Source organism: Bos grunniens, chromosome 16 (genome assembly GCF_055505025.1).
Source record: "Bos grunniens cultivar Pamir isolate PY7600 chromosome 16, Bosgru_T2T1.0, whole genome shotgun sequence".
NCBI lineage: Eukaryota > Metazoa > Chordata > Mammalia > Artiodactyla > Bovidae > Bos > Bos grunniens.
This window is the reverse complement of record NC_141180.1, coordinates 53348110-53363179: the sequence shown is the minus strand read 5'-3', so window position 1 is coordinate 53363179 and position 15070 is coordinate 53348110. Positions and strand designations below refer to the sequence as shown.

General features: G+C 46.5%; 1 protein-coding gene and 1 long non-coding RNA gene across 12 annotated transcripts in view; both read left to right on the top strand.

The window, feature by feature from the left end:
* CNIH3 (cornichon family AMPA receptor auxiliary protein 3) overlaps positions 1-15070 on the top strand; it is a 179363-nt gene that overhangs the window by 49663 nt on the left and 114630 nt on the right. The window lies entirely within an intron of this gene.
* LOC147356845 (uncharacterized) lies at positions 11163-14377 on the top strand. Its single transcript, XR_015143575.1, has 2 exons — positions 11163-11255; positions 13152-14377. It is a non-coding gene; the product is annotated as an uncharacterized LOC147356845 (long non-coding RNA).

Genomic DNA, 15070 nt, shown 5'->3' with positions numbered 1-15070 from the left:
AACTAAAATTAATTTCCAATGATATTTCTTTGGATTCACAGCAGCATTTGCCATTGGAGAGTTTTAACAGGCCCCAACAGAGGATAACAAATAATGCTGACTGAGGGGCAGTTTTTCTAGGTGAAATATCTTTATGATTGAGCCTTCAGCCAGTTCCAGCCTGTGTCACAGGGAACTGAGCAGACCTCTCAGTTTCTCAGATTATCCATCTGGAAATGAAAATAATGGGTTTACGTGATATGGTTGGATGCCTGGGCTTGTCCCTTGAGGATCCTGCTTTGATCTGTCCAGATGGGGGTGCTGCCCTCTTCGCTCTGCCTTACTGGTCTCCACTGTCTGGAGTGTTTGAGGCATCCCCATCTCCTGCGGTATGTCACTCGTAGATGTGATGTTCGCACATCCTTCTTCCCCCACTCCCCTCCTCTCTCATCCCCCACGGTGTTCTTCCTCCACTGCCTCACAGCTAACAGGACGACGCTCCGTAAGAGCAGGGGACCCTTACTGCTTATCATGGTTTCTCTGGAGCCTGGAACAGTGCCTGCCATGTAGAAGGGGCTCAGTAAATCCTCATATAGCTTAATGATGAGGCTGGCAAATATTTTTAATTTGGTGTAGAAAGGCAAATAGAAGACTTTTTTTTTTTTTTTTTTTAAACGTTTTGGCTGTGTGGGATCCTAGTTCTGGACCAGGGACCGAACCTGTGCCCCTAGTGACGAAAGTGTGAAGATTCAACCAGTGGACTGCCAGGGAAGTCCTGAAGATGTTATATACTAAAATACAGCCAAAATATAAACTATAAAACTCTAAAAAAGATCTCTAAACTGAGACTAAGCTCTTAGACTCTAATGGAGCCACCAGTGTTTCTGTGCACAGCGTCAGAGGCATTGAGAGCCTTAGAGAATCTTGGTTGGGACATGCCCTGCTACAGGGCACGGGATTGCAGACTGAGGCTGGGATCTCAGGAGAGCTCTTGGGACAGTGTCCACAGCAGTTTGGTGCTGGGGGCCTGCCGCATGGTAGTGTCTGCCTGCCTGCAGTTGGCCTCCGACTCTTCCCATCTCATGGCCCCAACTCCACAGGTAGACTCTGTTGCCTCCCAGAAACGTGCATTTTATTCCTCTTTCCACAAGGAAAGACTTCTACCCTCTTAGGTCTAAATTCTGCATATTTTTTCACTGTCTCGTTCAAATCTCACCTTGTCAACTCTACTCACTCCAGCCTACCATAGGCTTCTAAGAAAGCTCATGTAGCTCACTTTCTCATGTGTGTGTAGGACACTTTCACGTGTGTGTCCCGAACTCTCTAAGTACAGTAGGCACTGTTAGTCGGGAGGGTCCTTATCTGTTCATGTCATGCATTCACAGAACTTAGGAGGATACGGTGACCACATGGGGATCATGTGGCTGGCAGTGGGTGATCTTCAGATTGGCCATGAAAGGAGGAATGAAAATCACCTCTTTGGTAGCCTCGTTTGGCTCATTGACTCAAGAGTTCACCCTTTGAGATGTGGTACATATATATTATGGAATATTACTCAACCATAAAAAGGAACGAAGTCAGGTCATTTGCAGAAACATGGATGGACCTAGAGACTGTCATACAGAGTGAAGTAAGTCAAAAAGAGGAAAACGAATATCGTGTATTAACTCATATGTGGGAAAATGGTACAGATGAACCTATTTGCAGGGCAGGAATAGAGATGCAGATGTAGAGAATGGATGTGTGGACAGGGTGGGGGGTGGGGATGAATTGGGAGATTGGGATTGACATATATACACTACCACGTGTAAAATAGGTAGGTAGTGATAGCACAAGGAGCTTAGCACGGTCCTCTGTGATGACCTAGGTGGATGGCAGGTGGGAGGGAGGTCCAGGAGGGAGGGGATATATATATTTATATACGTGTGGCTGATTCACTTTATTGTACAGCAGAAACTAACACAACATTATAAAGCAACTGTACCCCAATTAAAAAAAAAGATCTTACCCTTTGAAGAAAAGAGAAAGCCTGTGGCTCTGGTGACTGTGGTGGCCGGCCTTGAGAGCAGGGCCTGGGCCACAACCGGGTGGTGCTCTGGCTGGGTGCTGTGAGTGCTGGTGAGCTGGCAGCTGCTCCTTCTATTTGCTCCGAGACTTGACCTGGAAGGGATGCACCAGCCAGGTACCGCTGTCACAGAGGTTGGCTTCATCCTTGAGGGGCTGGCCTCTTACTGCAGGCTCGGCACTCCTGTCTGTGTTGGGGCGCTGAGAACAGAACCATCACCACCTGACCCTGAGGCCATCGTCACAAATAAACAATTCCATCACTCTAGCTGCAGGGCTTGTAAGGGCCTCAGTTACACACAGGCAGATAGAGGGCAGGGACTATCTTCTCTCTTACCTGAGCTTGTGTAGACACTGATTAAGTGTGTGTTGAATTGGATTGGAGATTTCTGTCCAGTCTCCATCATTTAGTTATACCAACCCAGCTTTAGACTCAGGCTGCCTGGTCAAGCTGTTTTCTCTAGTTCTGTCCTGTTGCTACCTTTTGCTCAGTCTTCTCTGTGTTTCCCTGGTTACCTGAGAGAGAAAACGGGATTACACCTAACCCTGCAGTTTCTACTTTGGACTCTCTCTGGCTCCTCTCATTTTTCAAACTGATTAAATTTTTTTATTGTGGTAAGATAAATTGGCCATTTAAAAATCATTTTTAAGTTTACAGTTCAGTTGCATTAAGTCTCTTCATGTGATTGTACAACTGTCACCACTATCCATCTCCAGAATTTCCCATCATTCCACACTGAAACTCCATACCCGTTAAACAGTAACTTCCCATTCCCCCGTCCCCTCAGCCCCTGACAACCACCATTTCACTTTCTGTCTTTAGGAATTTGACTATTCTATGCACCTTATATGGGGCTTTCCTGATGGCTCAGACAGTAAAGAATCTGCCTGTAATGTAGGAGATGCGGGTTTGATCCCTGCGTCAGGAAGATCCCTTGGAGGAGGGCATGGCAACCCACCCCAGTATTCTTGCCTGCATAATCCCATGGACAGAGGAGCCTGGTGGAATATGGTCCATAGGGTTGCAAAGAGTCAGCTCTGACTGAAGCGGCTTAGCACATGTACCTTATATAAGTGGAGTCACATAGTATTTGTCCTTCTGTGTCGGCTTATTTCACTTAATGTAACATCCTCAATGTTCATCCATGTTGAAGAAGGTGACTGCAATTCATTACTTTTTTTTTTTTTAATTCTTTTTTTTTTTTTAATTAATTACTTTTTAAGGTGGAAGATATTCCAGTGTATGTGTATACCACATTTTGTATATACATTCATCTGTTGGTTCCACCTTTTGGCTGTTATTGTGAATAGTGTTGCTGTGAACATGGGTGTGCAAATATCTCTTTGATACCCTGTTTTTCATTTTTGGTGTATGCTTTATTGACTATGCCAAAGCCTTTGACTGTGTGGATCACAATAAACTGGAAAATTCTGAAAGAGATGGGAATACCAGACCACCTGACCTGCCTCTTGAGAAATCTGTATGCAGGTCAGGAAGCAACAGTTAGAACTGGACATGGAACAACAGACTGGTTCCAAATAGGAAAAGGAGTACATCAAGGCTGTATATTGTCACCCTGCTTATTTAACTTATATGCAGAGTACATCATGAGATATGCTGGGCTAGAGGAAGCACAAGCTGAAATCAAGATTGCCAGGAAGAATATCAATAACCTCAGATATGGATGACACCACCCTTATGGCAGAAAGTGAAGAAGAACTAAAAAGCCTCTTGATGAAAATGAAGGAGGAAAGTGAAAAAGTTGGCTTAAAGCTCAACATTCAGAAAACGAAGATCATGGCATCTGGTCCCATCATTTCCTGGCAAATAGATGGGGAAACAGTATAAACAGTGGCTGACTTTATTTTTTTGGGCTCCAAAATCACTGCAGATGGTGATTGTAGCCATGAAATTAAAATATGGTTACTCCCTGGAAGGAAAGTTATGACCAACCTAGACAGCATATTAAAAAGCAGAGACATTACTTTGTCAAAAAAGGTCTGTCTAGTCAAGGCTATGGTTTTTTCAGTGGTCATGTATTAATGTGAGAGTTGGACTGTGAAGAAAGCTGAGCGTAGAAGAATTGATGCTTTTGAACTGTGGTGTTGGAGAAGACTCATGAGAGTCCCTTGGACTGCAAGGAGAACCAACCAGTCCATCCTAAAGGAGATCAGTCCTGGGTTGTTGAGGTCCTTTAATGGACTGGAACCTGGTGGTCTGGAGTCAACGATAAGACAGTAAAGGAGAGAAAGAGGCTGATATTCCTTGGTTTATGCAGAAAGCCAATGAAGCCCCTGGTACGGGGCTTGCTCTGTTCACGGCGCCCTCTCAATGGGGTAAAGGTGCAGAGCGCCTTCTCAAGAGGGTCTTAGAAGCCTGGGCAGGAAAGTGAACTCAGAGGGCCTCTGCGCTCCAAAGAAATAGCCTGAGAGAGAGAGAGAGAGAAAGAAAGAGAAAGAAAGAGAAAGAAAGACACAGGGACCAGAGCTCTGATGGAGCAAAGGTGTTTTATTCAACATTGTGTAGATATTTATACTGTCTTACAAGATAGCTATTTTTAGAATAGATAAAATCAAAACTTACAAGTTATCAAGAAAACATGAGGTCATCCATATGAAAGAGAGAGTTGTAAATAACCACTTTTACCATATGGTTCATAAAAAGGAAGAGGGTACTTATCACTGTATAGAAAAACTAACGAAGGAAATGCCTGGATTCCTCAGTCCTGGGAGAGGCTTGCCTCTCCTCTTAATTCCTGAATATTCAGATCCAAATATTCAGATCCAATTCAGATCCAAAACAGCACACAGGAAGCCTCCTGTTAAATGCTTCCTGACACTGGGTGTTCATTGGAAGGACTGATATTGAAGCTGAAACTCCAGTACTTTGGCCACCTAATGCAAAGAGCTGACTCATTTGAAAAGACCCTGATGCTGGGAAAGATAGATTGAGGGCAGGAGGAGAAGGGGATGACAGGATAAAATGGTTGGATGGCATCACCGACTCAATAGACATGGGTTTGGGTGGACTCAGGGAGTTGGTGATGGACAGGGAGGCCTAGCGTGCTGCGGTTCATGGGGTTGCAAAGAGTTGGACATGACTGAGCGACTGAACTGAACTGATCCCACAAGTGTGTTTAAAAGCAGAGACATTACTCTGTGATCAGAGGTCCATATAATCAAGGTTAAGGTCTTCCCAGTGGTCAACATGCAGTTGTGAGAGTTGGACCGTAAAGAAGGCAGAGTGCCAAGGAATTGATGCCTTCAAACTGTGGTGCTGGGGAAGACTCCTGAGAGTCCCTTCGACAGCGAGGAGATCAAGCCAATCAATCTTAAAGGAAATCGACCCTGAATATTCATTTGGAAGGACTGATGCTGAAGTTGAAGCTCCAGTATTTTGGTCACCTGATGAGAAATGCTGACTCATTGGAAAAGACCCTGATGCTGGGAAAGATTGAAGGCAGGAGGAGAGGGTGTCAGAGGATGAAACAGCTGGATGGTATCACTGATGCAATAGACACGAACTTAGGCAAACTCTGGGAGATGGTGAGGGACAGGGAGGCCTGGCATGCTGCAGTCCATGGGGTTGCAGAATTGGACACAACTGGGTGACTGAACAATAACCCACAAGAGGAAATGCAGGAACTTTTTCAACCAGGAACTTCCGGTCCTCAGTCTTTTCGGCACCAGTTCTGCCTTTTCTTGACTCTCTGGCCCCTGTCTGTTGCTGCTGTCCTCCTTGCTCTAGGATGGACCAACAGCAGTGCCCCAAACATCCTGGGTTTATTTGCTTGCTTAAAAATCTGGTCTGTTTTGCTACATTACTCTGGAATCCTCAAGTCTTCTAGGTGAATAAAATAGTTGCAGAATCTTTCTTCAAGCCTTAGCATGGAGTCCTAGTTGAACCTTATTGAGAAGTCGTAAATGCTCCTTAAACAGATTTTACCGGATCTTGGGTTTTGCTGTCGCCCCATGACCACAGCCATTTCTTCCAAAGGATTTCATCAGGAAGAGCTAGCAGTGTGTTCTGAGACTTTCAGCCTAGATGTGTGAGGACTGAGAAATGTACCTGATGTTGAGAACAAAGGGATCTTGTGCAAAAATTTTTTGTTGTTCATTTAAACCTTTGCATTTCTGCTCATAAATCTATGGGAAGCCCAAAGGCCCAGCACTTCTTTTGGTGGCTGCCAGGGAGGGGAACCAGGCAACTTTACCTGGGCCGAAGACTCAAGTTCAATTTTACCCCTAAACTGGGGACTGCTGGGTCATGGAAATGAAGAGGTTTTAGCTCACTGGAAGACAGTTTGGGGGATGACTCAATTTCCTAGTTTCTTTAAGTTGTCTTGGGTCACAGAAGTGGTTTTAAAAAGCAAACCAGACTTATAAAAATGTAATACACAGACACACACCCACTTGTGCGCATGTGCATAGAGTTACCACCACAACAAAAACTCTCCACAGCAATGCAGATCCCACCTTTTCTTGGCCATAAATTTGGGGAGGATGGAATTTGCTTTCCTCTGTCTCTCTGGGGGTAAGGGTGGCTGCGGGTGGTGGGCATCCTTGTGTGTCCACTTGCAGTCCCCACAGTTGGGGTGGAATGCCTTAGTGGGAGCTGTTAACCACACATCCACACACAACTGGTGACTGCTGTTTACCACCCAGAGGCTCGGGATCAAAGGCCCCCATGCCTGTTTGCATGGTCTGCTCTTGAGTACGTACAGCACCTGGGACTGCCTGTGGGGTGAGGTCCAACTTCTGTGATGCCATCTGGCTGGCTGGAGCCATGACCTCTGGCCCTTTTCAGTGTCTGTAAATACCATAGACAGGTACTCTGGACATGTTTCCACCTGAATGACACACCCACTTCCTTCCTCTGGACTTCCATTTCCTTCCTTCTTTCCTCCTGGAGAGGGAGACACTGCAGGCCAGGCAACTATGAGTCCAGGGTTCACCCCTCGCCCACCCTCATTCCTCAGCTTCCCCATTCACATCCTTTTCAGGTTTTGGCTTCCCATTTATATTGGTGGTTCAGACCGTAAAGAATCTGCCTGCAGTGCAGGAGACCTGGATTCAATCCCTGGGTTGGAATCCCCTGTGAAGGGAATGGCAACTCACTCCAGTATTCTTGCCTGGAGAATTCCATGGACAAAGGAGCCTGGTGGGCTATAGTCCATGGGGTCACAAAGACTTGGATGTGACTGAGTGACTGACACTTTCACTTTCACCCTCCCTGGCCTGGCACTTGGAGCTCAGCCCCTCGACTGCCCGGGTTGCTCTGGGCTGGCTGGAGCCTGTGGTGGTTGGCGAGTCCCTGGCATTAGGGATCCAGGCCTTGATGGCTCTGTCTCCCTCCTTCCTTCTTCCCTTTCTCTGCAGCTTCCTTCTATTCCTTTTCCTTTGCATAGATCTTACTCTGCCAGAGCCCGCACAGTATTTCTTAGCTCAGCTGGAAGGCCTGAGTGCTGGGATGTTAGCTGACACCACCTCCCTCCCCCAGGGCATCTAGAACTGTGGGCTGATATTTCCAGAACATTAGCTTTAGGTATCTTTTCTGTTTTTGTGTTCACATGGTCCATTTTGACGATGGGATATAGCTCTCCTGCTGGGGAAAAATGCAGGGGAGGAGAGCAGAGTCTTGGAGCTGACTTCCTTTTCTTTTTTTTCCTTATTGGTAACTGATTCAGGAACCCTAAAAAAAGAGTTGATAACAACATAGCCAGCTAGCAATAGCAGCCCAGATGGTCCCCTATATAATAGAGGCATTTGTATCCTGGATAAAAAAAATATATTGAAATGTGTTCTGCAAATCTTACTGAGAAAAGGAATTAGCAGCAACTGCATTCAGGTATTGTGGGTATGAAACTAGCCAAATGATTCTAGTTTTCCAGAATGCAGAGATTAAGGAATGGGAACTGGGAAGTGGAAGGCTCAGATATGGAGACTCAGTGGGGGAAGATGGGTTTGAGGGCATGGCACTGCTCTGGCTGTCGGCCTGAGGTAGCCCACCCTCGGGTTTGTCGGGGGAGAGGGATCCGATCTGATCATGTGTGTGTGGACTTGGAGCTGCACGTCCGGATTTATGTCCACCTCCCACCTGGGAGGCTTCAGAGCAGCTGTAGGCAGACCAGGGCCAAAGAGAACAAGTATGCTCCAACTGTCTCTAAATTCTACGTGGACTGGATACACAAATGATGCTTCTCTTGTTCCATAGGCCCAGTGAATCCCCTAGGCCTGCCTGAAATATTTTTTTCTTATAAGTATTTATTGAATCTGTTCCAGTATTGCTTCTGTTGTTTATGTTTTGGTTTCTTGCCCCTGAGGATATGGAAACTTAGCTCCCCAACCAAGGATTGAAGCTGTACCCCTGCATCTGAAGGCAGAGTCTTAATTAACCACTGGACCTCCAGTGAAGTCCTGGGCCTGAGATCTCTATGGAAGTTTTATTCTTATCGGATATCCTAAGCAGGCCATCGGGTGGGGCTTGGAGATCTTTGAGAGGCATTCTGAACTGTGGTGGCGTCAAGGCTACCTTGGAGGATGAGGGGTGGGGGGAGGGCATCTGTAACCGTCAGTGAGTGGGAGTGTGTGAGGGGTGGTGGCTGAGGAGGGCCGGCCTCTTACTGCACGTGGAGTTGCTGTCTGGAGTTGGGAACCGGGGCCAGATGCCGAGGAACCTAAAGCCACTTCATCATTAGCAGACCGTGACTTCTTTGGGATAATTTTTCTTGGAGGTTCTGGAGAGTGATGAGGAAATTGAACTGAAGCCAACCAAGCATATGTGCTGACTGGAGAAAAATGACTGGAGAAAAATGTGTCTGGGCTTGACATCCTTTTCTCTCACTGGTTGGCAGTTTTAGAACCGTAAAGCCTGCCCTAGAAAGGGGCTGGTGGCTAATGGGGCTGAAGCTGCTGCTGAGTGGAGCTCTCAGCAAGCTGCTCTGGGCTTTAGAAAAGTCCCCGCATCTCCCCAGGCCTCTTGTTTTTCTGTGTGTAAAATGAAGATGCTGAGTAAAGTGATCTCTGTCTAGCCTCCTATCCAGCTCCAGAATTCTGTGGTTCTTCCATTGCCTGATTCATGCATCCCATCTCGTCTGAGCAAGCACATACTTGCCACGTGCATCTTGTATTTCTCTTCTTTTTCTCTTGTCATGGTTTTTCTTTTCCGGTGGCCTTCCTGGGCATTCAGTGTCAGATTTCTATGGAGGGAATAATTAGTTAAGCTTCTTAGATATCAGGGCTGCTGCTGCTGCTAAGTCACTTCAGTCGTGTCCGACTCTGTGCGACCCCATAGAGGGCAGCCCACCAGGCTCCTCCGTCCATGGGATTTTCCAGGCAAGAATACTGGAGTGGGTTGCCATTGCCTTCTCTGAGATATCAGGGCAGTCCCCCTTAATCAAAGAAATAATTTATGGAAATGGAATTGGAATTCTCGTAGGATGGACAGAAAGCCTTCAAAACTAGATTTGAAGCAATAAGATAACTTCGATTTTGATCACTGCCCATCTTTTTTCTGTCCCCGATACTCCCAAGGATGGAGAGGGTTATAGACTGAGTCTGGGTCGGTGCCCCTGTGGGCTGTAGTGGTGAGTAGAAGTAACACAGGGATCTCCCAGCCTCCCCAGTAGAAGGACAGGCACCTGGGTTTACCCTCCCACCTGGACTCTGCAAAAGGTGTGTGTGTGTTTTAGTCGCTCTGTCATGTCCAACTCTTTGTGACCTCATGGACTGTAGCCCGACAGGTTCCTTTGTCCATGGAATTTACTAGGCAAGAATACCGGAGTGGGTTGCCATTCCCTTCTCTAGGGGTTTTCCTGACCCAGGGATTAAACCTGGGTCTTCTACATTGCATGCAGATTCTTTACCTCTGAGCCATCAGGGCTCTGCATCAAAGAGAGAGGTAATTCTCCAGAGGAAATCAGACTGGTGTAGAAAAGGGGGTATGAATGTTGAGTGACCAAAGAAGTGACTGATGTTCACTACTTGAGCCCTTCAGTTTAACTGTCACCTCCCCTGTAATCAGAGAAAGCAACATTTTCTCTAAAGTAAGGGTTAACTTGTTGCCATAGGCCCTGTGATATGTTATCCTAAGTGAGCTGCTGAAAAAGATCTTATTTATCTTCATTCCAGCCTGATGAGGAGCTGCTGTGCGCTGGCCAGGAGGATGGACTTACTAGACTTGTGGTCCTGAGTGTGTTTCCCTGACTTGGGTAATGACCACCCACTGCCTCTTAATAAAGTCTCCATTGTCTCACTGTTAAAACATTGGAGGCAAGGTGATGGAGCCTGCAGCTTTCACAGAGACCATTTGGATGAGGACTTAGCAGGCATTTAACAAAGCACATGCTCTAGAAGGAGGAACAGCAACTGTGTGAAGGAAGACTTCCCTGGTGGTCCAGTGGTTGAGAATCCACCTTCCAGTGCAGGGGACGCAGGGCCGATTCTTGCTTGGGGAACCAAGGTCCCACTTGCTGCGGGGCAACTAAGCCCTCGTGTCTTAGCTAGAGAGCCCAAATGCTGCAAAATAAAGAGTCCATGAGCTCTGGAGCCTGCGTGCCATGGCCGAAGAGAAGCCTGCACTCTGCAATGAGGATCCCAAGTGCCTCAACTAAGACCCAACTCAGCCGAACAGAAACATAATAATAAAAAAATAAAAACAAAAGTGATGTCTTGCCAGTTTGGTGTCTTCCAGGCTGTTTAGCCCCAAATTCTAGAGCATACGTGGTAGAGTGAAACCCAGCTATTCCTTTTCCTCTTGGGAAAGCAAACCCTTCCCCTCAAATGCCTTCCTCTTTCTGAAAGCCCCCCACGGCCCCCTATCTAGACTGGGCTGAGCAGATGTGTTCAATTACCGTTCCCTGCTCCATACAGAGCCAGGACAGGACCCCCTCCCAAGCCCTGTGTGAACCACTTAATATGCCCCCCTCTGCATTCCTACCAGGAGTCCCTCCCTTACAATTAGCAAAGTTGGCAACTTCCACCACTCTACAGAGTAAGTTATTTTGCTCTGTAAATGAGAGGCAGCATCAGTTGTCTCCCGAGGGGAGAGGTGATATTATGGCTCAGAGCTGAGTTGTGTGCTGGCACCTCTGTTAAAATTAGCTGCTCCGCTGTTTCAGGGTTGTCGTGAAGGAACCGATGAAGTTTGATGTGGCAGGATTATTAAAGCCAAGGGAGAAATGATTCTAGGACCAGCATGGTGTTTTCAAGAGGTCAGTCCCACTGAGCTGTGGGAGGCAAGTGAAGTGCTGGGCCTGGGGCGGGGACATTGACCTTGGAGAGGAGACACTGGCAGGACCACACGGAGAATTTGATTGCTGGAGCTGCTTTTTAGTCCATGTTTTCCCTTAATTTTTCAGTTTTTCCTTTGTTATATCAAAACTCCGAGTGAAATATCTTTTTGTTAAAATGCTTTTCTTGAAGATTTTTTTTTCCGATGTGGACCATTTTAAAAGTCATTTGTAAATTTGTTACAGTCTCATTTCTGTTTTGGTTTTTTGGCTGCAAGGCATGTGGAATCTTTGCTTCCCAGTCGGGGATCTAACCCACCCCTGCTGCATTGGAAGGTGAGGTCTTAACTACTGGACTGCCAGGGACGTCCCTCAAGGAGAATATCTTATTTAAGAAAAAAAAAAAAAGTGGAAACCTGAGCCAGTAAAGAGTCTGGAGTCCAGGCTCAGCCAGTTGTTGCTGCTGCTGCTGCTGCTAAGTCACTTCAGTCATGTCCCACTCTTAGCGACCCCATGGACTGCAGCCCACCAGGCTCCTCCATCCATGGGATTTTCCAGGCAAGAGTACTGGAGTGGGGTGCCATTGCCTTCTCCGCAGCCAGTTGTTAGGAAGAGTCAATTGCTATGCATTGGCCCTCGCTGCCCTCTACCTTGCTTTGTCTGGAAATGAGGCAGAGTAGGTTTGGTTTCGTTTACAGTTTGCTGGTTTGTTTTCTATTTGACTTACATTGATGACAAGGGATGGAGCCACATACTCGGACAGGCCTGGAATCCCCACACCTAAAGGCACCTAAGATCATCTGGTCTGTCTGTACGTTTGGAATGAGGTGCTTTAATGTGAAGAGGTGAGGTCATGGCCAAGCCCAAAGCATACCTCTAGATTTCCCAGTTCCCCAGCCAGTTCTTCCTCCAGTCCAGGGGGATTTGATCATGCAAACCTGTCCTGTTTTTATCACAACTGAAATAGAGAATAACAGTGTGTCTCCTTGACCTTCCAGAGAAGGCAGTGGCACCCCACTCTAGTACTCTTCCCTGTAAAATCCCATGGACGGAGGAGCCTGGTGGGCTGCAGTCCACGGGGTCGCATAGAGTTGGACACGACTGAAGCGACTTAGCAGCAGCAGCCTTGACCTTCACAGCTGTGCAGACTAAATCTTCATACTTCCCCCACAACTCATTATCAGATTTTATGATGTTTGGTTGTTTTCTAGGTGGGCTAAAGAGAACACTGGTAACTGAATTAAGAAAAGAGGGACATGTGATATTTTGTCAGTCCCCATATTTAAGATATTGCGTAGCTCTGGGAAGATGTGAGTTAGAGGGTTGTTTTAAATTTTTTAATTTACTAAAATTACTTTAGGGACTTCCCAAGTGGTCCAGTGGCTAAGACTCTGTGCTCCTAATGCAGGGAGCCGGGGTTCCATCCCTGGTCTGGGAACTAGATCCCACATCTAAAATATCTCACGCTCTGCAGCAAAGATGGACGACCTCACATGCACAACCAAGACCCAACACAGGCAAATGAATAAGTGAATAAATAATTAAGAAAGAAAATGAAATACTCTGGGGCTTCCCCAGTGACTCAGATGGTTAAGAATCTGCCTGCAATCCCTGGGTCGGGAGGATCTCCTGGAGAAGGGAATGACTACCCACTCCAGTTTTCTTGCCTGGAGAAATCCATGGACAGAGAAGCCTGGAAGCTATAGTCCATGGGGTTGTGAAGAATCAGACATATTTTTTAAATAAAATAAAAATTAAAAAAATATTTAAAAAACTATGTTAAGAGGTGTCTTTTCCCCTTGTGGCCAGAGGCTTATTTCTGTCTATGAGGCCCAGCCTCATATATATTGTCATCCTGTTTATTTAACTTATATGCAGAGTACATCATGAGAAATGCTGGACTGGATGAAGCACAAGCTGGAATCAAGATTGACAGGAGAAACATCAATAACAAGATATGCAGTTGACACCACCCTTGTGGCAGGAAGCGAAGAAGAACTAAAGAGCCTCTTGATGAAAGTGAAAGAGAAGAGTGAAAAAGTTGGTTTAAAATTCAACATTCAGAAAACTAAGATCATGGCATCTGGTCCCATCACTTCATGGCAAATAGATGGGGAAACAATGGAAACAGTGACAGACTTTAATTTTTGGGCTCCAAAATCACTGCAGATGGTGACTGCAGCCATGAAATTAAAAGACACTTGCTCCCTGGAGGAAAAGCTATGACCAACCTAGACAGCATATTGAAAAGCAGAGACATTACTTTGCCAACAAAGGTCTGTCTAGTCAAAACTTTGGTTTTTCCAGTAGTCATGTATGGGTGTGAGAGTTGGACTATAAAGAAAGCTGAGCACTGAAGAATTGATGCTTTTGAAGCATCAGTTGGTGGTGCTGGAGAAGACTCTTGAGAGCCCCTTGGACAGCAAGGAGATCCAATCAGTCCAATCTAAAGGAAATCAGTCCTGAATATTCATTGGAAGGACTGATGCTGAAGCTGAAACTCCAATACTTTGGCCACCTCATGCAAAAAGCTGACTCATTGGAAAAGACCCTGGTGCTGGGAAAGACTGAAGGCAGGAGAAAGGAATGACAGAGGATGAGATGGTTGGATGGAATCACTGACTCAGTGGAAGTGAGTTTGAGTAAGCTCCGGGAGTTGATGGTGGACAGGGAAGCCTGGTGTGCTGCAGTCCATGGGGTCTCAATGAGTCAGACACAACTGAGTGACTGAACTGAACTGAACTGAACTGAACAAGGCCCAGCCGCACGTGTCATCCTGATTTAGCATCTGATTCATAATGTGTGCTGTGCCTGGTGCCTCTCCCCAAGCCACCTGACATGTCAGTTCATCTCTCTTTGCGTTGTAGTCTCTTTAGTCATCACACAGGGGAGTCTTTTCTTCTTCGTGGTGTCGTGAGTTGGGATCACTTTTTCTCCAGCTTTCATGCAAGACATCTTGGTCATACATTCTCAGGGTTTTGTTTAGCTCCCGTCCCTCCCTTGCCTTGAGAAGGTCTTTGTAAACCATCAGTGAAGCCACACCCTTCCTCCCTTCCTCTGAGTCAGTATTAAATTAAAGGACAGTATTAAAGGACACAAAGTCCTGAGCACGGTGACGGCTGGCTTGCTGGTCACACTGTGACTGTGTGACCACCACCCTCCCAGCTGGGTGTGGACAACGCTGTGGTGGTGTGTTTTGGGGTGAGGGTGGGCCCTCTGAGACCCTTTGCTGTCCTAGATTTTCAGTTGATCCCTTTGGTCAGCAGCACGTGTGACCCCTGCCTTTCAGAGGACAAATTGGATTGCTTGTGATTATCAGTGCTTTTCAAATGGATGAATAAGAAGGACATACAAAGCAAGTGGTATTTCCTGTTTAGTGTTATGTCTCTGGGCTTCCCTGGTAGCTCAGCTACCTGCAATCAGCTACAAGAATCCACCTGTAATGCGCGAGTCCCGAGTTTGATCCCTGGGTTGGGAAGGTCCCATGGAGAAGGGAATGGCAACCCACTCCAGTATTCTTGCCTGGAGATTTCCATGACAGAGGAGCCTGGTGGGCTACAGTCCATGGGGTCACAAAGAATCAGACATGACTGTGTGACTTTCACTTCACTTCATAGTGTCTCCAAGATAGAAACCCTGTTTTCAGAGTGAGATGGGGAGACTGCTTTGCAGCCATGTCTGGGGAGGGGGTGCCAACATGATGATGGATGAGGAGGGCCTGATCTCCATCTTAGACCCAGGACTCATGAGTGTAGGCTCTGCTTCATGAGGCTTTACAGTCAGTCTGGGTGATGCTG